At 44.4% G+C, this 26122-nt stretch overlaps 1 long non-coding RNA gene across 1 annotated transcript; it reads left to right on the plus strand.

Annotated features, from left to right (window-relative positions):
• Window positions 1-1960: 1960 nt before the first annotated feature.
• LOC125704148 (uncharacterized) lies at window positions 1961-20067 on the plus strand. The gene is made up of 4 exons (XR_007381037.1): window positions 1961-2049; window positions 14904-15019; window positions 17990-18081; window positions 18985-20067. It is a non-coding gene; the product is annotated as an uncharacterized LOC125704148 (long non-coding RNA).
• The last annotated feature ends 6055 nt before the right edge of the window (window positions 20068-26122 follow it).

The following is a 26122-nucleotide window of genomic DNA, read 5'->3' on the forward strand; positions in this document are numbered from 1 at the left end:
GTTCTTATTCAGGAGGAATATTCTGGGTATTTTCTAAAGACAGCTTTTCCATTTTACGTGATGTTCTACCGGAAGGTTGTGATCTATCTGGTTAAAGGAGAAAATGCAACGTTCGAGCTCAGTTTTTATTTCCCAGATAGGAGTGAAGTGTAATATCTGCCCTTCCATCAATTCCCAACCGCTTATACAGTGCAGGAGAGCAGGGAGCTTGAAGTCAATCTGAGGAAGAAGAGGGTACAGAGCTGGGGACCAGGTGGACACAACGGCAGTCCTTCACAGCACACACACACCAGCGGCCGAGCCAGGAAATTTTCAGTGGGGTGACCGGGGCGGGACCAGAGGTCACTTTGGGGCGGCATATGAATCTAAATATGAATATAAGGCATCTAGAAAATAAACGAACGTTTAAGGTACATAGAGGCTATAACTCTACATTGTTTATAATTCAGGCAGTGGTGGAATTATCAAATAAACATTTAATATATCAATTCCTTGCGGTTAAGGTAACAAGCGTACACTAAGTACAAGATTCCCAAACGTCTGCATTGCTGCTGTTCTGAGAGCACATGTTTAGCGCAGCAGTGTAATGAGTTTATTCTTTATCATCATCAGCTATACCGAGAAACAGGTACGGAGTAAAAAGAGTTTTTAAATCGAAGTCTGATTAACCACAAAAAAGCGAACACGACGGGGGTGGCCAATGGGCAGATTTCAGTCTAGGACTACCACGGCCGGCTCTTGCCACCCCCCGCTCCGTGTATGGCACACACACATTTACACTCTTGCCAGTTTAAAGTATTAATGTAAATGTATCAAGCTTCTTTGAGTCCCCGACCTGAGACAACTGTCTTTGATTTTGTTGTGCAGGCATTTCTTAGTAGAACAGCAAATATCACCACTGCACCTAAATCATTTCTTCTAGTTGCCAGTTATTACGTCCGAGTTTGTACGCAAAGTTCATTTTGTACTTTTAAATGATGCATTAGATTAGATCGTGGATATTAGATTTGGAGAGACTACTGTAAATCTGTAGTTACACCGTGACCGGTTTTACACTGTTTTTTTATCAGTCTTTATTTACTGTTAACAGTCTTTATTTTTATCTGCCTGTTTTTGGGCTTCCATTCTGTTTATGCAGCCTGTGAATAATTTAAAAGGCAGAATTTCACTACAGCCAGCAGAGCTGCAGACAGCACTAATACACACAGAGAATACTGGAGAAGATGAAGGTGATTAGGGAGAGACCGTCGATGCAAGATATTATCGTCACACTCTTGGGTATAAATCTGATTTATATTCAAAGCTGACATTTCATTGTTTTGTTTCCTCTTCGTCTGGGGCGTAGAGTCCTGCAATACACGCAAACATTAATTACACACGGCAAAACGAAAACCAATAAAAGAATGCAGCAAAACATAATGATTTTAAAGCGAGTTGCCTTTGGCAGATTAAACTCATTTTTAGTTTCAGGAAAAAAATCATGTTCTGTAAATAGAATTTGCAGAGAATACAAAGCGGCGACCTGCAGGGTGTATTTCTAGTTACGTGTGTCTTTAGTCTTACCCTCCACGCCGTCTGTTGATAGTCATCTCCGCACCAGACGGGAATATAACATTATTAATAACATTGAAACATGACCCCAAATATCACTGTTAATCCTGCGACAGATATACGTTGATAACTATGCGTGTCACACCAGCTTTCATACTGGTATTTGTCTTGGCACGCATTGTCCAGGGCATGGTGCTTTACTAAACATTTAAATAAATCAGTGGCTTTGACATCGTGTGTTTTGAGTTGTCAGCCTTAATTCGTTAAATCGTGTTTCAATTATTTGCTTTTAATCAAAAAGTGTATTGATTTGAGTCACGCGGCCGTGGTTTTAGTTGAGAACAAAAAATATTTGTGAACCTGGAGTTTAATGTGGAATTTTTCCGTCATCCATCCCCCCCACCCACCCACCAACCAAAAGCCGCATGCGTGTGACCAGGCGATCAAGTCTGCAATTCCCAGGCCTTGTGCACTGCATTACAAACCACGGCGCAAACGGTTCGTATTCAAGCTGCACAGTCCTGCATCAGCCCTCCTGCTTCCGATCGCTTTCATTTCCAGTTTACAGGCGCCTTTTGCTGGTGATCCGTGTTTTAAAAAGGCACCCATTCCCGGGCATGCGCTGCATGCTGACCGGCGGTGGTCGCTCCTCATGCAGCAGGCATCGCATGTCAGTGTCCTCCGCACAGAGCCAAAGTAAATCACGCCGCTTAAGTGTTTTTCCGAGCGCCTGCCGCGATATTTCACGTTTTTTAAGGCGTCCTTTAATCTCTGTCCAAATTAAGCATCGTTCTCTCCTTCCGCTTATTGATTCTGCGGATAAACTTTAAACAACGCTTTGCCCTCTCCGTGGACCCCGGTCTCAGGGTTGCCAACTTCGGTCAGCTGGCTGGAGTGAGATTTTCAATTCGAGTCTGCACACACATTTATATGTGTGTAAGAGTTTTATTACCGTGTAAATAGTCTGCAAGGTTTGCAAACTACCCCAACGCTTTTGATGTAGCTAATTTTAGGTTTGTAATGGAATAACATAGGTGTGTCACGACGGATGCTAGGATCTGGCAACCCTGCGATTCCCAAACTCCGGCTCCGCGAAGTGCGCGTTTGCTTGACATGGTCGCATATCCGTCCTCCGGGGTGTGAAACATTGACAGAAATCCTGGATGAGAAATGAGTGTTTCTGATGTTTCCAGGTTGTTGTACAAATAAGAGCTTTTCCGGTGTGGTGCAGTCACGCCGTGACATGTTGAGAGGAGAGATATAACCGGCTGCCCGACTGGTATTTCTTTGCTTCTATTACGCAACTGCGTTTGATAAGACCTCATAAGGACAGGACATGTGGCGAATCTAATGTCTTTGTTAAAATTACAATTGATTTTTCTACCTGCCTGCCGCTTTGCTTCAGGGAGTCGAAATTGTAATTATAGAAGCAAACATGAAACAAAAATGTATAAATGGAGTGATGGCTTTGCTTAACATAGACTTAAAAACTCGACTTGTTCTGCAAACACATTCCCGAAGAAAATAATTGCACAGTTTAGCCTGTACACGAATAGCACAAGGACTTTAAGAAGCCTGGAGAGTATTAATTGAGGGTTGAATTAAGGATGTTCTGTGCTGTCGCAGCGATTTCTTGAGCCTCTCGCAGGATTTGAGTAGCTTCATGGTATTTCAGCTGGCTGGCGGACATTAGATATGATTTCTCCTCCCTACTGGAGGAGATGACCCAAACCTGAGTGATTATTGGAAAACATTCACTTCCCGGAATCGGGGCTGTAGTTAATCCAAGTCCCACTGCCATCCAGTTTCAGAACAAGACAGAAAGCAGAGGTTCAAAGTTCAGGTCCAGAAAGTAAAAATCCAGACCAAGATTTTGTTTCAGCCAACCAGCTGAGTCCTCTGTGACTGTGACTCTTTATGCTCAACTGGCTGGTTGAAGCAAAATCTTGGTCTGGATCTGTACTCTCTGAACCTGAACTTTCCGCTTCTGACAAAGGTAAATGCTTACAGAGAATGCAATACAAAAACTGAGCATGTGAGCTGTACATCTGTCTGAAATGGTGGTTTGATGGAGGTGATCTCAGGCACTCATGCTCAGGGGAAGAACCTCCATACACTGATACCTTCACACTTACCACATCGGAAAAAAACAGCTTATCAGTATAGGTGTCACATTTCACTGTACATGGGCAGGGGAATTTGGCCGTGAGGGTGGAGGGGGGTCGAGCCTGGCACCCTCACGCAGTTCTGTGTTGACTAGACTTTCCTTGGAAAAGTCCACTTTCCTTACCTTTGTCTACTGCTGTCTGGCTAATTTTTGGTTACTTTTTTGAGCTGTGGTTAGCACTGCTGCCCCACACATCTGGGACTCCGTCATGGCTCCTTGTGTGTGGAGTTTGCATGTTCTCCCCATGTCATCGTGAGGTTTCCTCCAGGTACTCCGGTTCTCTCTCTCCCCCCCCCCCCAAGTCCAAAAACCTGCTGAGGTTAATTGGAGTTACCAAATTGCCTGTAGGTGTGCATGTGTGAGTAAATTGTGTGAGTGTGTCCTGCAATCGGTTGGCCCCCCATCCTGGGTTGTTCCCCCCCCTTTGCACCCGTAGCCTCCAGTATAGGCTCTGGACCCTCTGCGACCCTGAATAGGATAAGCGGTTACAGAAGATGGATGGATGGACTTTTCTTTACAGTCCTTCAGGCCCCTCGTACCCGGGGCAATTCAGGAAGTAGGTTACCCAGGGCCCTTAATCTTTACACACTTGAAATATTAATTTTCCACAATGACACGACGTCAAAGTGCTCTGCAGTTTCACCTGTTTTTTTTTATGAATGCTTTTTATAGGGAAACATTAATTCTGCGCGTGTTGCTGCCCTAGTTTATCGCGGCAGAGACGACTTTGCATGTGGATTGATGTGTTTAATCCAGTCACAGACGTTGTCCTGTCCGTGGTCGTCGTGTTAAGGCGTTCATCTCTGTTGTGTGTGATGTGGAAGGTAACCGTTTGCTCATTCACAGAAGTCTGCTTCAAACACACAGGGCAGTGGGTTGGCCTCGTGGGTGAAGAGCCAGTGCACGTGTCGTGGGGCTCACTGGATCGTGCCCAGAAGGGGATCTCGCAGTGATACCAGAGCTTTGTCAGTAAAGCAGGGGTGTCTAGTTTTACCCAGCAAGGGCCACTGTGTTTGTGCTTTTTTTACTTCCTCAGTAGAGGGCTGATTGGCTGAAGAGTCCTCACACCTGGGTTTGAGCAGCTGACCTAAAGGTTACCCCACAAACCTGCATACACACCGGCCCTTTGTGGATAAGACTGGCCACCCCTGCAGTGAAGTGCCCTGCATGAACTATATCATTGTCTCCCAGTCTGGGCCTCGTGGGCCTGCAGACATTCCACGTTTTTGCTTTCTCCAGGCTCCTGGCAAAAATGTGGACTGTCTGGCAGGGAGCCAGGATGGAGCGAAAAAGCGGCCAGTCTATGGTTCCCCGAGGACTGGGTTGGGAAACACTGAGCTATATAAATCGTCAGTCTGATTGGCTGCTGCTGTCGACTCGGTCGGCAAATGTAAACACACTAAACACCGCATGAAATGTGGCTGAATTTGGGATGAACCTGAGTCACACGTTAAATGTCGTGCTGCGTAAACGTCGCGTACATAGTCAGGTTTAGAAACCGTTTTGAAGTCGTTATGAGGTTGGATCCTCTCTGAATAGACTGACGGACTCCAGTTTACCGCGTTTACTTTGCTGCTTCTGGCCCTGATACCAAATCATGTCTCTTTTCTATCCTCTTGTCCTTTAGTCTTGCCGTTAGCTTGGCAATGAAGCTTAAATATGTATATAATTGTAAATCAGACTTAATTAATTAACTGTGACTGTTTTTCCTAGAGTCATGAACATTGAACCATATCAACTAAGGATTAATTATTACAGAATTAATTAAAATACCCAAAGTATATAATGTATAGTATGCACAATATTAATCCGTTATGGTGGCTAAGCTATGTTTGGGGTTTTGAAAAATAAAATGTTAGGTTACTTCTATTAATTAATCAAATAAACTTTTAAGTTACGCCCATGTGTGACATAACCTCCCTGACCGTGTCATCTGTAAGGCAGAACCAAATTAATTATAATGTTTACTTATTTGCTATACATGTTATACACATACATAGACATTCGTAATTACCGCGTTTGTGGCATTTAACCAGGAATAGCTGCTCCCTCGTTCACATTAATCTCTGGTTTACTGTTTGTCAATAGCAATCCGTTTCCCCAGCAAATCCATGCCCATCTTACCTGCCTTTGCCCATTTTAACAGTAATAGGATTTTGGAAAGTGTTTTCTCCAGTAAAGTCCAGGGTTTATTGGTCATTCAGCAGCTGGAAGCGGGTGTTTCGGAGGGAAACTGCACTGGCAGGTAAATCCGACTGCATGCCTGACAGAAGAAGCGTGTTTTGACGGAACACCTAAGAAACGAATGTGCGCTAAACTAGAAAGACGCTTCTCTAATCGTGGTGTCCGCCTGATGCTCATTAGACCTCAGACCTGGGTTGTGTAATGAAAATATGGCAAAGTAAATGGGACAATTGCAGAAATTACCCCTGGGGGTGGGATGACGGCGCTGTTACCTCACATGTCTGGGTCCTGGGTTCGGTTCCCCAGTGAGATTCCATGTGTGTGGAGTTTGCATGTTCTCCCCATGTCGTCGTGGGGTTTCCTCCGGGAATCCCGGTGTCCCCCCACAATCCAAAAACATGCTGAAGCTAATTAGAGTTACCAAGTTGCCTGTAGGTGTGTATGCGTGAGTGAATGGTGTGTGAGTGTCCTGCGATGGGCTGGCCCTCCATCCTGGGTTGTTCCCTGCCTTTTTGCCATAGGCTCCGGACCCCCTGCAGCCCTGAATAGGACAAGTAGTTTCAGAAAGTGGATAGATGGATGGAAATTACCCCTGCTTTTACAAATGGGGCGGCCGGCAGTTTCCAAGCATTGGGACCATCTTGTCCTATCTTAGGATCATATTTAGATTATTTTAACTGTTTGCAACATTCTGTAATCCACATGCTCTCGGCATGAATATAACCTTAGTCGCTGGCACGGCGGCAAACTAACTGTTAACTAACTGTTGCTGATTTAGCACAAACCCCTCTTTTAGCCTTTTCTTAAACCCAAATGGAAGCCTGATGTCTGGATTGGCTGGCTGACCTCCTTTCCATTGTGTGTTCTTATTTTGACAATTCACTTTGTTAAAAACAAAAGCCCTCCCCTTTTTCCACGGCCCCACCCTCGGCACAGTCAGCTTCAGCCTTTTGCAAAACCAATGAAAGGTCCTGCATTCCAGAGCCACACGATAATTTCGATTTGAGCAGCTCAGGTTATTTTATTTGCTTTGCTTCTGCCGGCTTCTGTCTGAACTCAGGCCATGCTTACGGCGGACTAATGTTTTCCACTTTCGGATCCAGGCAAGAGGCTGTGATTTACAGAACGGTTTTTTTTTCTCTCTCTATAAGTTCATCTGCTTCTAATTTTGCTGTTATTTCAGTACCAGATACTAATTTGGTGTTTTGGGTTAGTAAGATTCAACTTTGTGGTGTTAAAATCCTCCAGTCTGTGTGCCTGGATAAAAAGGTGATTTTCCCCACGTTGTGGGCCCACTGGATCAGGACTGTTGTTCACACGCAGAACACAGAGCATTTCCCAGCATCCACTTATCAGATTTTCCTCTGGCTTTTGGTAAAACCGGGAATTTCTGGAGCTGCAGAAAATATATTTTTCTCTGATGCTCAGGTGTCTTTCATTTTTACATTTCAAATAATGAGAATATTGCTTACAGAGGTGGGAAGTACAGGTTCAAAAAGTACAAATTCAGATCCAAAATTTTGTCTCCATTAATCAACTGAGTATGAGTCACAGTCACAGAGTGTTCAACTTGTTGGTTGAAACTAAATCTTGGTCTGGATTTGTACTCTCTGAACCGGAACTTTCCATCTCTGGTTGTTTATATGTTTGGTAAATGAATGCTTTGAACTTTGGAAAACCTGCTGTTTAAATCCGAGCCCCATACAGACCCGGATTCTGGTCACTTGGATTCACTTAGTGCTGCATGTATCACATTCACCCATCTTACCTTACTGTGTCAAACTGGTTTTTTTGCAGCAACTACAGTAACAGACTGGATTCATGGGTGTCTGTTGCATTCATGTACTTCACTTCACACGGTGACCGGCTTAAGCCGCCTTAAATCCCCGCGGTCTGACTTGCTGCTGTGCTCCAGCTGCCTTGAGTGTTTCCTGTTTGTTTGCTGTATTGGTCACATTTCTGTCCATCCATTTATCATCTAGCTGCTTATCCTGGTTGGGGGTGCAGGGGGCCTGGAGCTCATCCCACACTGCACTGCTGTAACAGCACTGTGCAGTGTGTCACCGTGCTGTGTGTGTCACCGTGCTGTGTGTGTCACCGTGCTGTGTGTGTCACTGTGCTGTGTGTGTCACTGTGCTGTGTGTGTCACTGTGCTGTGTGTGTCACTGTGCTGTGTGTGTCACTGTGCTGTGTGTGTCACCGTGCTGTGTGTGTCACCGTGCTGTGCCGCCTTTGAGAGAGTACCCTAACTGTCACCCTATGGTTTGATGATGCTTTATTTGGCCATTTTCTGTTTGTATGGAAAAAAATATGTAAAAATTAAGCTTAATTTTACTAATACTTTAATCTGCCAGATGTAGAGGATGTTAAAAATACAACATGTTTCTTTGTATCATGTGATGTAGAGCCTTTTTATAGGACTGTAAGAAGAGCTTGTTTGTTTGTTTTTTAAGGTCTCCGGGAGGGTGAGGGCAAGGTGAGGCAGAGGGTTATTCTGGAGTCAAACGGAAACATTAATTCTGCGTGTTTCTGTACACATCTCTCTTGTGCTCTGCTTGTGCCTCACAACAGCCTTCTATGGGCAGAGTGTTGGCACAGTGCCCACCCATCATGCATTGCTCCCCATTCATGCCCAGGCTCTGGGTCACCTTCCCTAACAACACCTCAGCCCTTGGGCTGGCTTAGGGTCAGCCATTCCGCTCAATCCTGTTTTTTAAACTGGGGGGGGGGGTTGGGCAGTTCCAGTTTTGCCTGGTCAGACCTGCTGCTGCTGGAAATTGGCGCCCCCTGTAGACGAATCACTTCCTTACATATTGTCCTGCACCAAGCCCCCCCCCCCCCCCTTCTCTATTCACTGTGCCATTGACATTCTGTCAGTGCTGGAGGCTGTGCATTGAATAGTCCTTATGTCCTCTTAAGTTGCATAATGGTTTGCTGAGGTACTTCACTCGACGGTCAACCAGAAGGGAATCATGGCAAACAGACCGAGGACCTTCTCTACCCGGTGAGCCAATGTCCGGCAAACCTTCTTCTGCAGGAGGATTTCATATGCAGCTAAGTCAGTGTTTCTCGTTCTTACATTGACATTAACCTGTGCTTCATATCTGCCTCATGAATAATTATCCACCTTTTCATTTAACTTTATCTTTTATGTTTAAAGTGTTTTTCTTTGCTGTTACCTTCGGACTTCTGGCTGAATCAGTATCCATCCTAAATCCGCTTTCCTCAGTTCTTTCTCCTCTTCAGGTCTGATCCGGCCCAGCAGTCTATGTGTGGATCGCTTTTTGACAGGTGGGTCGGGGCAGTGGTTGCCACCTCCGCTTGTCCACGGACCCCTTTTCCTTTCCCTTGACGTGGCTTGGGCTACTTTTGAAATCCACGTCGGTGGTTTTCGGCAGGCCTGCCGAGGAGCCAGCACCCTGCCTTCTGTCCTCAAGCCGCTAACGTGTCCCAGGGGCGCAGTCAGCAGGACCGCAGGCGGAGCTGAGGGTACCCAGGGCAGGCTGAATGTCATGTCATCGTCATGGCGACTGTCACGTGGGTGCCGGTGTCACAAGGGGTCTCGGGTTGCTGTGGACCATCAGGGAGGCCTTGCTTCTCCTGCGTTGCTTCGGGACTGGCACTCAGAGCCATGATCCATGGGTCAAATAAATCAGTTCCTTGGCTGTGAGCTGTCTTACAATATGGCCTTCTAAGTGTTCCTGCCCCCCCCCAAGTATCTACCCCCCCAAGGCTTGCCACAGAGCCAGAGCGTACGGTGGACGCGTGCCCGGTATCCCAGAGCGGGGCCCGAATGCCGTCCACGCCACATCCCCACCGGATGCCCAGGGAATCGGCAAATGAAAGACCGGAAGGTGCCGGTGGCCGCATTGCGGAGGCGCCGTCTGGCCATGTGAAACTTTAATGCCTCAGTAGATTCTCGGAAGGCGGAGTCGCGTGGACGGAGCAGCCAGGCGAACACTTGCCGCCGTGGCCTCCATGTCAAAGGACGGGGCGTCTGATGCATGTTAGAACTCCGACAGTTGTGGATTTTGGGAAACTTTATCAATGACCGCGTCTCGCTACACCATCGGTCTCTTGGTTCTGCAGGATCTTTGAGGCGTTCGGGCCGCAGTGATTGCACTGGCATTTATCGTGCAGCCCTAATCATCGTTATGATATATATTTTTTTCCAGTTGATTAATGAGTCTGTGAGCTTGGGTCTGATTGCCTGCCTCCATCGGTACAGACAGGACAGGACCTCGGCTTCTGGCAGCCCTTATAAAAGAAGCGCCTATGACTGCTCTCTCTCCTTGGTTTTCATTTTCTCCTTTGGCTGAAATGGCTGCCTGCACTAAACCCTCAGCAGTCATCTCAGGCAGGTGTTTGTTTGCTCCTTAGATATCGTAGCTGCCGAGAGAAACACCCCCCCCCCACCCCCCCGCCCATCCCCAAAGCTGCCGGATCATAAAATGTGGTCCTGTTTCCCTGCCCCTAGGGGGCGGTATCATTGAAAGGCATTGGACAGCATCCCGCTGTTTATGAGAGCATATTACCTGGAGCCGTTGAGCAATCGGCCAAGTCTAACTTCTCAGCAAACGCCGCCCGTAAGCCCGATTCTGCGCTCGGAGGGGGGAGAAACAGTCCCCCAGAGCTCTCTAACAGTTCTCTGTTGCCGAACCGTCTGTGGTTTAAAATTCAATTAGGCCGTCATGCTTTACACGCATTAATCTTTCAGCTAAGGCTAATGCAAATAGCTCCGGTGCTAAAGTAGAAGATAAGCAGCCATTTGTCAGGCATAACCCAAAGCTCATTAATATGCAAAACTGAAATGAAACATTTGAACAATTCCCCTCAGAGGCCCCGGGACGTGATGAAGGAGGTAAGAGAGGCTCCCCATGGTCTTTTGGAATTAAGACCTGCTCCCACTCCTCTCTGGGGTCACGGCTCCCTGTATCCCACCCCCCCCCTCCTCGCCTCCCACCTCCCACCCTGGACTACTTGTGACTTGGTATACAAGGTGGTCCACTGCATGGAGGACGAGGTCATTGACTTCTCGCACCACCTAGTCAGAACAGACAGAGAGTGGGCAAACTCTCTAATGCCGTTTTTCAGCTGGCCAAGTGCATTATGGGATGCTGGGGTTGCTGCAGGTGACAGGGTTGGCGTGCTGCACGACCTGGCCTTATTCAGCCGCTTCCGGTATGGCAGGAATTAGACATGAAGGTGTTTTTTTGCCATTTTGGCTGCTTTGGTAGCTTAGGATGTTTTTGTGTTTGGTCTCGCTGGAGTTTGGAAAAAGACATTCAGACTCATTTGCATTTAACTCCCTCTGTTTTTTTGACCTCGTTTTCAAAGAACAACATTAAGAGGTCAATGTACAGACCTGTCAGCTACGACTCGGAAACAATGTGGATAAACAGTCTGTATGAGCGGTACGGAGCACCGTGCAGAGTTTACGAAATGAAAAGGCCCTAAATGCACTGGAAGCCTGCTGGAGCCGTTTGTGAGGTTTGTGGCTTTTCTCCAGGAAGGATTGATTTGTAGGAAGTGTGACTTTTAAAAAAAATATCTTTATACAGACGGCGCCCAGATCATGATGGTCTGTGTTACGATATTTCGACTTTACGATGGGTATTCCAGTTCCATTCTGTTTTTCATTTCCAGTACATTATTAAGTAAAATGCATGAGATATTCAACACTTTGTTAAATAATAGGCTTTGTGTTAATGACTTTGCCCAACTGTAAACTAAAGTAAGTGTTCTGAGCATGTTTAACTAGACTGTGATGTTCGTTAGGTTCAGTGTACTGTATTAAAGAGCATTTTCGCCTTACAATAGGTTAATCGGAACGTAACCCCATCATAACTCAGGAAAAGTCTTTGCGTGTGTGTGTGTGTGTGTATATATGTGATATATGATTTTTTTTTTTGGTAATAGGGTTAGGGTGACGTAATGGTTAGGGAAGCGCGCTTGTAATTGAAAGATTGCAGGTCCGAATCCCCGACCACCAAGGCACCACTGAGGTGCCCTGAGCAAGGTACCCCCCCCAAGCACTGCTCCCCGGGTGCTGAATTAGCTGCCCCCCTGCTACGTCATATTGTTACATATGGGTCAAATGCAGAGGACACATTTCGTTGTGTGCTGTGGTGTCAGCAATGACCACTAATCACTAAATTCTAAAATAAATACCAAGTAATCATGACATGTTGATTTTAATGCCCTTGTTCCCAGTTACAGAAACTGTATTTTTAAATGCCCCTATTAGAAAGTCACTAACATATTTTTTAATTAGTATTTTTTGTTATAAGTTGGTCAAAAAATTTGGTTTTACTGTTTCGAATCTGACACGGGGACCCTCGGTGTCGGTGTGTACGCACTGCCGCCCTGCCATGTGGCAGCACATGCGTCTGACGAAGTTGCCTGTCTTTAGGCCTCGTTTTTAAGCTGCCCTTTATGGTGCCTGAAGGCTGCGTCGTACCCTTAGCTCGCGTCTGTGGGGACGTGCTGCCCGCCCCTGCCACGCTCGCCCTTTCCAGAGGCCGCACAAATGAACTGGCTAGGAAATTAAATGGAGTAGCACTTGGCCGGCTTTGTGCACCTGTGTAAATGACAAGCGTAGCAGTCTAGCCCTCTACTCTCTACAAAATACGTTTCCGCGGTGTGCAGGAAATGTCCAGATGACAGAGGTGAAGATAAGGAGTCATTAGAATAATTGCATTTTGTCCTCTGAGCGCTAAACCACGGAAGTCAGAACATCGCTGCAACATGCGTGTGGCAGAGAGAACAGCTTCTGTGATTGAAGTACCCAGAATGCACTGCACACATGCTCCTGAGAGATGTCATGCTGAGCTGTATTCGAGATGTTTTTGAGTGTGAGTAATCAGCCCGAAATGGTGGTGGGAGAATGTGCCTTTCTTGTTTATTTGTGCCAGTACACAACGTTTATCATCAAATATTTTTATTGTTTTGAGCCCCTGACTTTCTTCTTGACTTTCCCTGACATCTTGCCTTAATTTTATGGAGGAACTTTCTTTTTTTTTAATCTGTTGCTTTGAGCTAATGTTAGGACGACAAGGCAGGGGACAACTTGCAGTTGTGTTCTGGTAATTCAGACGTGTAGAGCGGAGTAATATGCCAAGAACAACGGAATGTGGCTGGCTGGAGAGGTGGACATTGCGAAATCTGAAATGTCCGTTAAACAGGATCGAGATAACCCAGCCTGCACATTCTCCACATTGCAGGATGTGAGCTCCTGACGAAGTACAGGCCAGGCTCTCCGAACGCTTCTCTCATCCATGCAGAAATTCCATCTCTGCTCTAGTCAGAAGTAACCCTTTTTCAAAAAAATTACAATATTACAGGTATATATAGAACTTTTCTTTGCATAATTCAGTGAATGTTTGAGAAAGCTGATGATAAGTCGGGTGAGCTCGAATCTGTGGAAGATTTAACAATGAATTTCTAGTTCGGTGGAAAAATCACAACTGTGAATTATTTGCATTTTTGTTTGAACGGGCAGTTGTGGTAGGAAAATGGGCACCATCAGAGACTGATGTGATGTGTTATTGTCATGGTTCGCCAGGGCACGGAGCGAGGACGCAGGGACCGGACTCCAAACGTCGGCAAATAGGTCGGCTTAATCAAAGGCAGGACACGAAGACAACTGCACCACAAATAACGTCAATGACTGCACTGGCTAAACATACTCTAACGCGGACTTAAATACATAGGACTAATTAAAAACAAACAAAAAACAGCTGGTAACAAAGGGATTCTGCATGAGGTAGCGAGGGGGCGTGGCACACAGGTGGATCAGACGAGCAGGACATGACAATTATTCTCTTGCGGCGCTGGGTAAATGGTGGTTCTGGTGTAAGTGTGACTCAATGTAGCGGCAGGCCCTCAAACCGGTCCGGCCTCACCTAGACCGGGCGTGTGGCTGGTCTATCCGCAGTCAGATATGATATAAACGCCCCCTTAGGCTTTCCTGCTCTTTAGTCAGTCACCCACTGAGAGTCTGCTGGCAGGGGGGCAGCATGAGGCAGGCAGGGGGGCATTAAAACGCAATCCATTCCTTAATCCGTCATCCGTCTTCCAGTGCCGGGGCACAGGGTTACTCTGCATTAAAATGCACATGAAAATGTTGCTAACTTTAATTATGAGGTCAGTAAGAGTGTATTCCTTAGAGTTTGCCAGGCAGCGTGCAGTGTCGCCCTTTTGCAGTGCGAGCAGGACCTCGTAAGGCAGTGGCAGGTTCTCAGGCTGCTTGATCATGGTGTGTCTGGATTCTGAGCCAGGAAGAGCGGATCGGGGCAGGGGACAAGCTGGGTGGGACGCAGTCCTGGACATAACTTACTGATTATCTGTTTCTACTGAGGATGTTTGCTTTCGTTTTTTCCCTGTCGTTTCCCCCTTCTCTTTGTTCAGCTGTATTGTCGGGCTTGTGAGTAGCTCAAAACCGAAGCCTCCACTAAATCACTAAGTAGGCATGTCTGCTGCCACATGATCCCAGAGCGGGCCGTCCCGTGGCCTCGCGCGTGTCCTCCAACGTGGCCGGTGTGTTAGGGCAGCCCGCGTGTTTGTGTGCTGGATCATGAAGTAGGAGACGCACCCTCAGAGGGAACATGTGTTTTTACCCAAAGACAAACAACCTGGGTCCGCAGCAAGATACGTATCAAAGCCAGGCTTTAGCCCAATCAGAACCAGCAGAAGAAGCAATTGGTAGTGTTACACCAACTGATAGCTGAAATCACCCGTGAATCTCGTCCATCCTGGGGTGAGAAACCTCATGTCTCCAGCAGCTGAGCTGCTTCGTGTGAAAGCTTCTCGCTCGTTCCCAAAGCTCTCCACAGATCTGGGCTCTGCTACATCTTCTCATGCGTGTTAGCAGCTCACGCTGTGGACCATCTAAGCATTCGGCGCATGCGGTGCACTTCTGCCCATAAATTTTGTATCTCGGCAAGGTTTCCCCTGGTGGAAATTCAGCCTTTGAACTCTGTCTGTATTCTTCTTTTAAAAGGATCTGGCAAAAACCGGCAGATTCCTGTTTACTTGGATGCGTGGGCGTGAGACGGCATGAGGCAGGAGGCTGTTTCCGCGGCAGCCTCGCCTCGCTTCAGTCCTCGGGACGTACAGGTGAGTCCTAGATGGCGACTAGGTTCTGTCTCCTGCAGCAGGTGGGAACGCCAGGAGCCGGGCCTACATTCCTGGGCAGGATCCCAGGATTACATTTTATTAGGTCAAGGATCATTTCAGCAACATTCCTGATTCTAGATATGCAGGCACCTGTTTTAGCTGGAATATGTCGGTTCATGAAATAAACTCTATTTCAGCCAATATGACATTTCTTGCCCGTGGCCTTTTTGAAGAGGTCTTCTGAGGAACATCTGAAACAGTTTACAATGAATCTGCATGTAAGCTCCTTAAAGTCTCACAAGTAGCTTCTTCTTAACAGATGATGTCGGTCGAGGCTGTTTTATAACACCATCCCAGTGACGGACTTTCCAGTTCTGTCTCAGAGCCTTTTTGGGACACTTCCTTTAAAATGCTTCAGGAGGATATGGGAAATGTAGCAGGACTGGCAGAAAATGGCAAAATGACCAACAGGTCGCAAGGGCTACCTTGTGATTGGCTGAATTTTTCAGTCACCATGTGCTGTGCGCAGGTATCGTTGGCTGTGATCAGGAAGGTGTTACAGGTCATTACCACGTACCCCCCCATTTTTCGAAAATTTCTCAAATGCACCTACACCTACAGCTAGGGTACAAATGGCAGACCCTTGAGGGTACAGCCCCAGTCACAAGTAATTGTACCCTCAAAGGTACAAATTGGTACTTTTTTTCCTGACAGTATACCAGCAGATAAAACCTAACCACCGAAAGTCAGAACCACCGAACCAGACTTTGCCTGAAGCTACCTTCCAGTTCAAGTTGTTTGTTACAGTAAACATCTCAAGCAGCGCCTGGAAAATATGTAACAGCAGGGTTTTCACTAAAAATGAATAGAATAATCAATCTCTTGCCGTAATACACTGGAGCAGTTCATTTTGAACCTGAACGTTCTGTGTAAATGGGTAAAAGTTGCGATTTGCTTTGGGTAAAAGCATCATCTGGTAAGTCAACCTGTTTTGTCATTTGTAACCTGTTTTGGTGGGTCCTGAAGTTAAGTGTCCTTCCAGAGACACGAAGCGGTATGTTTACTTACTCTGGCAAAGCTAGCAAACCCATGTTTCCATTGGGATCATAGGATGCCAGGAAAAACAGCCGTCCGGCGCGGCGTTCCCAAATGAAGGGAATACATTCCTGCAATTTATTAATTATTCAAAAATGACTACACTGAAAAAATGACAACGGGGAGATCGTTGGATTCGCAGTTTATATACCCTACCTGATTATTTTATGTTTCTCCCCTAAACATAATTAAATCTAGTGGAGTTATATTAATCTCAGGAGATGTGTAGTCCTACAAGTTTTGATCACGTTGAGTGAAATGAATGCCCCTCCCCCGCCAACGTCAAATACTGTCAGTGCGCACTGCGCATACGTTGGGAACTGCAGTCAATTTCCCCGCATTTTTCAACCTTCATTTCATGGGAGAAGATTAAGGTCCAGAGGTCTTCTGCAGCCGTAAGACCACTTAGGATTTTAAACGCGGTAAATTATGTTTTTCTTAATGTAAAAACATTGTCAGTCGCTCTGGTTGAAAGTGTCTGCTAAAGCTAATTGGTATTTTCAAGAGAACAGTTTTCTTGAACAACAATGAGTTAAGAATATCACTAGGACTTTATGCGGATGATTTTGAAACATGTAACCCTTTAGGCACTTCTAGAAAGAAACACAAGCTTAATGCAGTTTATTGGATACTTGGTAACCTACCGTCTGGTTCCCACTCATCTTAACCGAAGAACAACAGAGCTTCTTGAATGTCATGTAAAGTTGCCGCAGGAGACTAACAAAAGATGCTTCAGGGTTAAACGAGAGTGCATTTTATCTTAACGTCTCTCTTATTTTCATGTTGTCTGCGGCTGTCCCTCTGATCTTGCTCTTGAAGGAATCATACCAGTAGGGCTTTCTTACTGCCTTGAATTATTTATATCAAAAGGTTTCTTCACATTAGATGAGCTGATATTGTCCTTTTCCTATAAGTGGACAGATAAAACTAACAAGCCACATGCGATACCAGCAGGTTTTGTAAGTCGAAAAACCATAGGTGGTAACGCTCATGAAAACAGGAACTTAATAACTGATACTTTATTGATCCCCGTGGGGAAATTGTCTTTACGCCTCCCTCAACTTGCTCTTTGTGGAGTAAGCTGTCTGCGAAGGGCTGCCACCTGTAGTGGCACCCAGGACGCTGGGGGTTAAGGGCCTCGCTCAAGGAGCAGCAGACGTGCTGAGGCGGGGTGTGAACCGGTGACCTTCTGAGGTTGCTTCCATTTTTGGTAGGACCGCTTATACCAGAAAGTGAGGCAGCATGGTTTGTGCTCATGGATTTGAAAGAGATTGTTGAACTTGCTGTTGCACCAGCATATACCGATGAATCCATTTCCTACCGTGAATGTAAGATTATTGATCATAGGCAAAGGTATCAAGAGCAGTTTCCTGGTGTCAGACATCTACGAAAGCATGACTATTTAGAGCACTACCCTCTCACGATCCGTGCTTTTGGTCCTCTTGGCAGACATTGGACAATGCGCTTTGAGGCCAAACACAGTCTTTTCAAGCAGATTGTTAAACATCCCAGCTGTTTCAGGAACATACCTCTGACCTTAGCTTCAAAACATCAGCTGATGATTGCCTTCCATCTAAACTCTCCATCTTTTATGGTAAATCTGACCTAGCAGTTTATAATGTGTCCACAGTCCCAGTAGATGTGGTGAAAGACAAATTGAAAGCTATTTGGCGAGGTGGAGTGATAGACAATAGACCAAAGACCATCCAGGAAGCCATTGATCAAGTAAGAATTTATTCTAAAAAAACAATTATACATTTAATAAAATCATAATAGTGTGACACCACTCCACTTATTTGTCAAGCCTAATCCATTACAATATATGGCATTTTGAGAGGAAAAAAAAAGACTAATGAAATAATTGTCTCTTTCCAGAATGATGACACACAATTTGGAAGGGAGCGTGTCATCGAGGGACTCTGAATCTACCTCCATAGGACCCAGCACACATATTGAGGGAGTAAATGGTATGTACACATCATGTATTGTTGAGCAGAAATTGGGTTGCATTCAGTGTAGTGTTGAGTGTTGTGCAACGCTGATTTGGTAATAACCATCTTGTGTACATTAGGGCTGGGTGATATGGGCAAAAAAGTCCTTCTCTTGATATATTTTTTAACTAAATGGCGATATGTGATATATTTCAATATTTCTATGAAGTGGGGAAAAAATTAAGAAGGCTGAAGTCCACGACAAATGAATTTATAATTAAAGAGTTTTCAGTAACTGTGCATTAAGGCTTCAGGTTAAGAACGCAATGCAGATGTAAGCAGAAACTGACAGGTCTAAGTGCTCTGCAAATGTATTTGAAATTATATGAAAATGTAGTTTACAACACAGATATAAAAATATTGTAAAATAAAATAGGCATTATTTCATTAAAGAACGGTGTGAGTTTGGGTTTGCTGGTGGATGGACCTTCACATCACTGGCTAGGTTGAGTTTCAACTTGAAAGCATCACTTTCCATGAGATGTTTGAGATGTAATGTGGACTGAATACAGATAATTAATTTTTGTATTCTAGATACATACTGTTATTACTAGTATTCTGCTACATCCCAACCTTGAATTTAGGTCAAGGATCTACTACTCTACATTTTTTTTCCTAAGTACTTACTTAATAAGTACTTGACTACTTATTACAACTTTAAAATGTATCTGTTTAAGGTGAAGTTTAACTTGGTTTTCAATAACTGTTGAAAACAGTGTCTTTAATGTAATATTGTGTTTTATACAGTGCTAACACGTAAGTATTTAGGCATGTCTGAGTCTGGATATTGACCGTACTTTTTAAAATTGGGAAGAAAAACAGCATTTCAGATTGTGGCTGTACTTAAAAACGTTTGTGTTATGATTTTTGTTTGGGAAGATCACCCACCTCCACGTGAGACCATTCCAGACCAATATTCCAAATAAAACGAATAGACGATTGGTTCCTCCAGACTGCAGAGGAAGCTGTCATCCAGGCGGGTATTGAGGATACCACCGCTGGAATTTTTACCGTCCAGTACAGCGACTCAAGTGAGAGAGAAGACATTGGGATTGTCCTCGAAGCAGTGCTACAGAGGCTACCAAGCGTGGCATTGGCGACTGCCATGCTATTTGGTCCTATTTCTAACTTGAACCTGGACTGGCCTCATGAACTGAGGTAGACCTTTGAGGTGATACAAAAACTTATCATGGAGTTGGAAGACAGCACACTTTCTAAGAGGGCACGGGCTATAGACCTCAAAGTTGGATTTTATTTTTATTCGTGATTATATGCTTTTTTTCCGTTTTTAAAGTTTTCATGTGAAATTTTGCAGTTCGTGGTGTTTGTGAATTTCAGAAGTGTGCTGAAAGGTCACTGTAGAAGGGGGAGTAGATCTGTAATATAAAGAAAACAAGGAATAGTGGGTGAGGTAGGTAGCTTCTACAACAGGGGTGTCAAACTGCAGTCCTGGGGGGCTGGAGCCCTGTGTAGCTCAGTTCTTTCCCTGTTCCACCACAAATGATTCATCTCAAGAGCTGTGCGGTAATTAGCATAAGGAGGAGAATCAGGTGTGTTAAATGAGGGGAAACCCAAAAATGTACAGTGCTCCAGCCCCCCAGGACTGGAGTCCTTTGTATTACATATCTATTGCAGGTACTGTGTTCACATTAATTACAATTTTTTTTGTGTGTTAGACGCCTACCCCATGCTTCTCATTCTTTTCATTAATTTTATTTAGATTGATTGAGCCACCTGCAATGTTTTTGAACTCTTTTATGCTTACAAATAATTGTAATTTTTTATACACCACTGATACAGGGGGAATGAAGCAATTTGTGTTGTACTTTTGAGATTCCTGAAAATAAAAAGGTTGAAGGGTCTTTGTTAGATAATTTTATAATCTGGTATGTGTGTGTCTGTATTATGTGTGAGCATTTGTAGGCATTTAAGCAATTTTGTGTTTATCAATTTTAGATCAGTTAATCACTATGTACAATATAGTACTATGTACAATATGTATACTACATTTATATACATTAAAATTTAAAATGTCGTTATCAAATTCTGATTGAATTTTGTACAATAAACATTATCAATATTTGTTGAACCATATGGCCCAGTTACGCCCGTGGGTACAGGTATCACTGTGTACTATGTTTGTGGTAGAAATTTATGACACTTAACTGGTGCTTCGTAATATGACGTCGCTTTATTGCCGAGCTCGGCGGCAACCACTTCGATGACGTCTCCGTGGTAAATGCTCAAAGAACTTAATGGTCCAACATAATTTTTATAGGGGTACACAGATAGTTTGCGCCCCCCTCCTCTGAACTAGATCAAACTGGTTAGTGTAGGGTGTGCACTTTGTAGCACATCTGCTTTATGCAGTTTGCATCTTATGAGTATGAGGCATATGTGTTTTGTACAGCCTTCATCTCATGGGTCTGGCCATCTGCAAGCAGCCCCCTCTTAGCCTTTTGTGGTTCTCCTGTCCTGTCTATCAAGTGCGTTTTAAACGGACATTTCTGTTCTGTAGGCTGCATTTCTGCTTAATCTAATGAGCACAAAGTTCAAGTACATGTTTATAATATTGAAGTTAACTCTTAATTCTCCTTAGTGTATTCTTGGGTGCCAGCTGTCCAAAACACACAGGTACCGTTGCACTAATATAAATATATATTCCAAAGCTGTATATAAAAATATCTGTCTAGTCAGTTTTTCTCTCACAAGATCGCTGCACTTCGCTCTGTAGCCAAACAGATACACGATCATAAAGTGTTTCTCAATACATAACAGCACTTTGTTTATATTTTGGTCTTGCAGGACAAAGACTGCAGGTTCTAACCTAGATTTTGTTTTTCTTTTTTTTTGGGGGGGGGGGGGGGGGCGGGAGTGGGTGAATGTTTTTCTCTATTTTGGCATGGGATTCCCTCTGAGTAACCCGATTTCCACAGTCTAAGCAAGTGGCCAGGTTATACAACTCTATGTTGGAGTGCAGGCCCAACAGGGCAGTGGCCTTGTACCCTGTACTTCCCCGTTTGAGGGGAAAAAAGTACCAATTTGTACATCTGAGAGTAGGATTACTGGGGCTATACCCTTCTAGACATCTTCTAGACATTCAGAGCGGACACTGGTGCGATTTGCTGCCACTGCTCTCCGGTAATAAATGAACTGCAATTGAACTATTGATTTGGCTAATTTTAATCGAGCTCCAATTAATTAATTTTTTTATTTTTTTTAATGTTTATGATACTTTTTTGAATATTGCGGTTACACTGATGCTGGCGAATGCTGTGACTTGGTCTGGAGATCACAACGCTGGCCCAAGGTGCTACCGCTGTCCTCCGCAGATACTCCAACGCCGGTGAACGCTGGTGCGACTTACTGCGGCTGTTTTATAGCGGATGACCCGGTTTGCCCGAGTTTTGTTCACGATGTGGACTGTCAGGATGTACACCTGCTCCGCGATCGTCTGGTCTCCCCTGCTGCTTGTGCACCAACCTGCAACACGGTTACTCCAATACTCAGCTGCAGAGCTTCTCCGACTGTGCTGCCGCCAGTCGGCGCCTCCGCCGGCTGTACTACATCGTCACCTGGACATTATATTCCAGCCTCGCCGGAGATATATTCACCGTGAGTCCCGTCGGAATATTCTCCAATACACCTCGGCTACAATAAGGTCTTTCTGGTCTGCTTCATGTCGCCCTCCACGCAGCACTGGTAGGGTTATCGACCACAGCCCGCTAGTCAGCCCAGCCCGGTTGGCTGCCACTGCTGTTGAAAGCAACTCCACCGTTGTCAACTTTGGTCTACTGAACATCCACCAAGGGGCCTCTTATCAAGGATCTCCTCACAGACCGTAAGTTTCACTTTCTCTGTCTAACTGAGACTTGGCAACAACCCAATGACTTTTCCGAACTTAATGAATCCACTCCACCGGTTTGTTACCTATAAGCCTCGCAACTCAGGCGGGGATGGGGGTCTCCCGATAATTTATTGTGAGAATTGGAGAGTCTCAACTGCATGGAACTATTCCAACTATTATTGCAACCGTGTATCGGCCTCCAAAACCGGATATTGATTTTTTTAAATGATTTTGCTGCCCTGTTAGCACACCTCTCCACTCTTTCGGCAAACATTTTACTGCTGGGATATTTTAACATTCATACTGATAGCATTAACAACTCTTTTACCAAAGACTTTACATCCAGCCTCGAGAGCTTTGGTTTCCAGCAGTACACTAAAATGCCCACTCATTCCAAGGGTCATGTTTTGGGCCTAATCTGCTAATCTGCTGTTCTGGAGTTTTTCCTACTCTTTCTGCAGCAGATCCACTCCCTATTACGGATTGCCTCCTCCTTTCATTTAATCTCAGACTCTCCCTTACCAATGTAAAGCTCCCCCGTTTAATTTCCTTCCGTAACATTAAAGATATTAACCTTTTCATCCTCTCCTCTAGTATTAACTCCTTCATTGACACTCATAGCTACAGTGGAAGAGCTGGTCTCACACTACTGTGTAATGCTAGCCTTCAATGTATTCTTAACTATCTTGCTGCATTAAAAACCAGATCAGTTTCTTTCTCCTATTCCGCCTCCTGGTTTATGCATGAACTTCCACTAATGAAAGCCAAAGGACGGCAACTTGAGCGACTCTACAGGAAGACTGGACTACTTCCTCTCAAAGGCATGTACGATAGCCACACATTACATTATAAGGACTGTATCACTCAAGCTAAACCCAACTGTTACTCTGGAATAATCTGTTCAAATGCAGGCAATACTAGGTCATTGTTTTCAGTGGTTAAGAATAGCATTCAACCCCTGGATGCTCTACCATCTCACTTACAGTCACCTGCTTTCTGTAATTCTCTCGTCATTTTTTGCAGAAAAAATTCTGAATATTCAGTCTTGGTCCACAGTCCACTCTTAGTAACCTACCTGAACTTTCTCCACCATCTCGCTCTTTTTTGTCCTTCCAGCTTCCTACCATGTCAGAAATCTCAGATCTTATACATAAGTCTAAGTCATCTACCTGTAAGCTCGGCCCCCTCCCTACACCTCTCGTTAAAGCTTGCCTCCCTTTGGTCCCTCATTCCTGCTATTTTTCATTCCACTCTTCTACGGAAACTGTACTACCATCTTTGAAAACTGCTGCTACAACCCCAATATTGAAACCACCTGCTGCAGATCCTTCTCATTTTAATAACCTATGTCCTATTTCTAATTTACCCTTCATTTCCAAAATTCTTGAAAAACAGTAGCTACTCAAATCCATTCTCATCTATCACGTAACAACCTTTATGAGCAGTTTCAGTCGGGCTTTCGTCCCCTTCATAGTACAGAAACTGCTCTGGTAAAAATGACCAATGACCTCCTTACAGCAGCCGATTCTGGTTCACTGTCCAGTCTCATTCTTCTTGATCTGAGTGCAGCCTTCGATACAATTTGCCGTATCGCCCTTCTTAACAGGCTATCCTCCATCGGCATTACCCACACTCCCTTTGACTGGTTCAGATCCTATCTGTCACACCGTACTCAGTTCATACAACTTAAGTCTTTTACATCCCAGTTTTATTCTGTTACCTTAGCAGTACCCCAGGGCTCTGTCCTGGGGCCTCTCCTTTTCATTATTTATCTTCTACTTGGTAATATCCCTCCGTCAATACAATATTAATTTTCACTGTTATGCAGATGACACCCAGTGCTACCTCACTTGTAAGCCCACTTCCAATCTTCCTCCCTCCTGCCTTACTGATTGTAAAGAATGAAGTAAAATGTTGGTTCTCTTCAAATTTTCTTAAACTAAACAGTGATAAAACTGAGGTACTCCTCATTGGCACTAAAACAACATTATCCAAAATCAGCAGTTTTACCTTTGACATTGATAACTGCTCCATTTCCCCTTCTCCACAGGTTAAGAGTCTGGGTGTCATCTTAACACCCTCTCCTTTCAGTCCCGTGTTAATAATATCACCCGGTCTGCATATTTCCATCTCCGTAATATCAACCGTCTTCGCCCCTCCCTCACCCCCCAGGCTGCTGTTCTTCTTCATAGTCTCATTACCTCTCGGTTGGATTATTATAATTCCCTCCTCTTAGTTCTTCCCCGAAAAATGCTTCACAAATTACAACTCACTCAAAACTCGGCCGCTCGGATCATTAGCGGGACACCCATCTTGCTGCAGCTTCACTGGCTCCCGGTCAAGTTTCGTATCGAATTCAAAACCCTTGTCTTAACGTTCAAGGCCATTCCCAACCTGGCACCTCCGTACCTGCATGATCTCCTTCACGTTGCTACCTCCTCCCGCACCCTCAGATCATCATCCTCTATTGACTTCGCTGTTCCCTCTGTCCGTCTCACCACCATGGGGTACAGAGCCTTCAGTCGCTCTGCCCCACGGCCCTGAAGCTCACTCCCACCAGACATCAGAAACATCAACTCACTTACACTTTTTAAATCTGCCCTTAAAACCCATCTTTTCAAATTAGCATTTTCTCTCTAATATTCTATATATTTATTTATTGTTATTGTTATTACAGTAATCTTTATGAAACTCGTTTTATTCTATATTCTCTGTATTTTATGGCTCTATGCTTTATTGTCCTTGGGTGCTAGAAAGGAACCTTTTAAATAAAATGTATTATTATTATTATTTTATTATTTTTTATTATTAATATTATTAGTTTATTATTATTATTATTATTATTATTATTATTTTATTATTATTATTATTATTACCCTCAAGGGTCTGTCAACTGCACCCTAGCTGGAGGTAACTGTAGATTTTAAGGTACAGAAATGAGGAGCATTTTTGTACCATTGGGGTACATTAATGATGTTGGTACCAGGGCTGTACCCTTTCTCTGACAGCGTACTGACTGCCGCCCTTCTTTGGCTCTTCATGTGCTGCAGGGATCCTGGAAGATTAACCCGTCAGTTATAATTCTGCAAGATTATGCAGATGCTTAAGTAGTAGATTACGACCCTTAAAATATTATGTAATCATGTAAAAAGAAATGCTTTCTAAAAATAATACCAGCCTCTTATATTCAGCTCTGTCAAAGAAGTCTGCTCCCATTCACACAAATGCAATCACTGTAACCAGAAAGTGAATGTTATGAAATGATTTTCGACGCATCAGTAGAGTTCTGACGAAATGGGATGAAGCTCACGCGCCCGTCGCGATCCGCGTTTTGTCCTCGCGTTGGCAAGGACGTGAAGAATAAAGCTTTAGGTCCTACGGCTTTTGACAGGTCCAGGTCTGTCACCACCAAAGAAAGAATCCCCCCCCCCCCCCCCCCCCCAACCAAACTTTGTCTGCGAGTATCCAGTATTGATATGCACAGTATCATCTTATGTTAACGGCGACCTCTATGTTTCATCATGGGGAATGCCTTAGAGAAATAAAATGCTTTTCAATGCTTGGTCTTTATCTAGTGGGAGACCTACCTGTCTACTTTTTAAAATTGCACCCCGAAGTTAAATACGAGAATCGAGTTCCGTATTATAAGGTGGGGCGGGGGGATATGACAAATAAATTAAATCTGGTCGATTTCATATTTTAGTGTTTATCGGACTTGGGCACGTTTTTTTTACAATAAACCAGCAATGCTTCGAATACAAATTATTGGACTCAAATCAAAACATAAGAAAAAAAAACTAAATAAAACCCCAGAAAGGTAAAGCATAACATATGATGGCATATTTCAAGAATAGCATATTCTTCGTGTTTTCCTGTACAATCGATATAAACCTATCCATATAGTACTTACATTTAACTCCGCTTCATCAGACCCGACAGTTACGGGTGGATACCGGGCTGTCATGTTATGTCATCTTATGGATACCCAATATTTGTTGCAAAGAACATGTCTTTATAATCTCGCGCATTAATGCAATACGTTTATACCGATGTAGCCTACATTTTCCCCGAAAACAGAAAGGAGTTAGAGGAAGATACGGCGGTGAACTTGGAAAAGTGTTGAGATAAGCGTCTGCCGGAGCGATCCTGCTGCACCGGGCGTGGTTTACG

The sequence above is a fragment of the Brienomyrus brachyistius genome, chromosome 11 (genome assembly GCF_023856365.1).
Source record: "Brienomyrus brachyistius isolate T26 chromosome 11, BBRACH_0.4, whole genome shotgun sequence".
In the NCBI taxonomy this organism is placed as follows: domain Eukaryota; kingdom Metazoa; phylum Chordata; class Actinopteri; order Osteoglossiformes; family Mormyridae; genus Brienomyrus; species Brienomyrus brachyistius.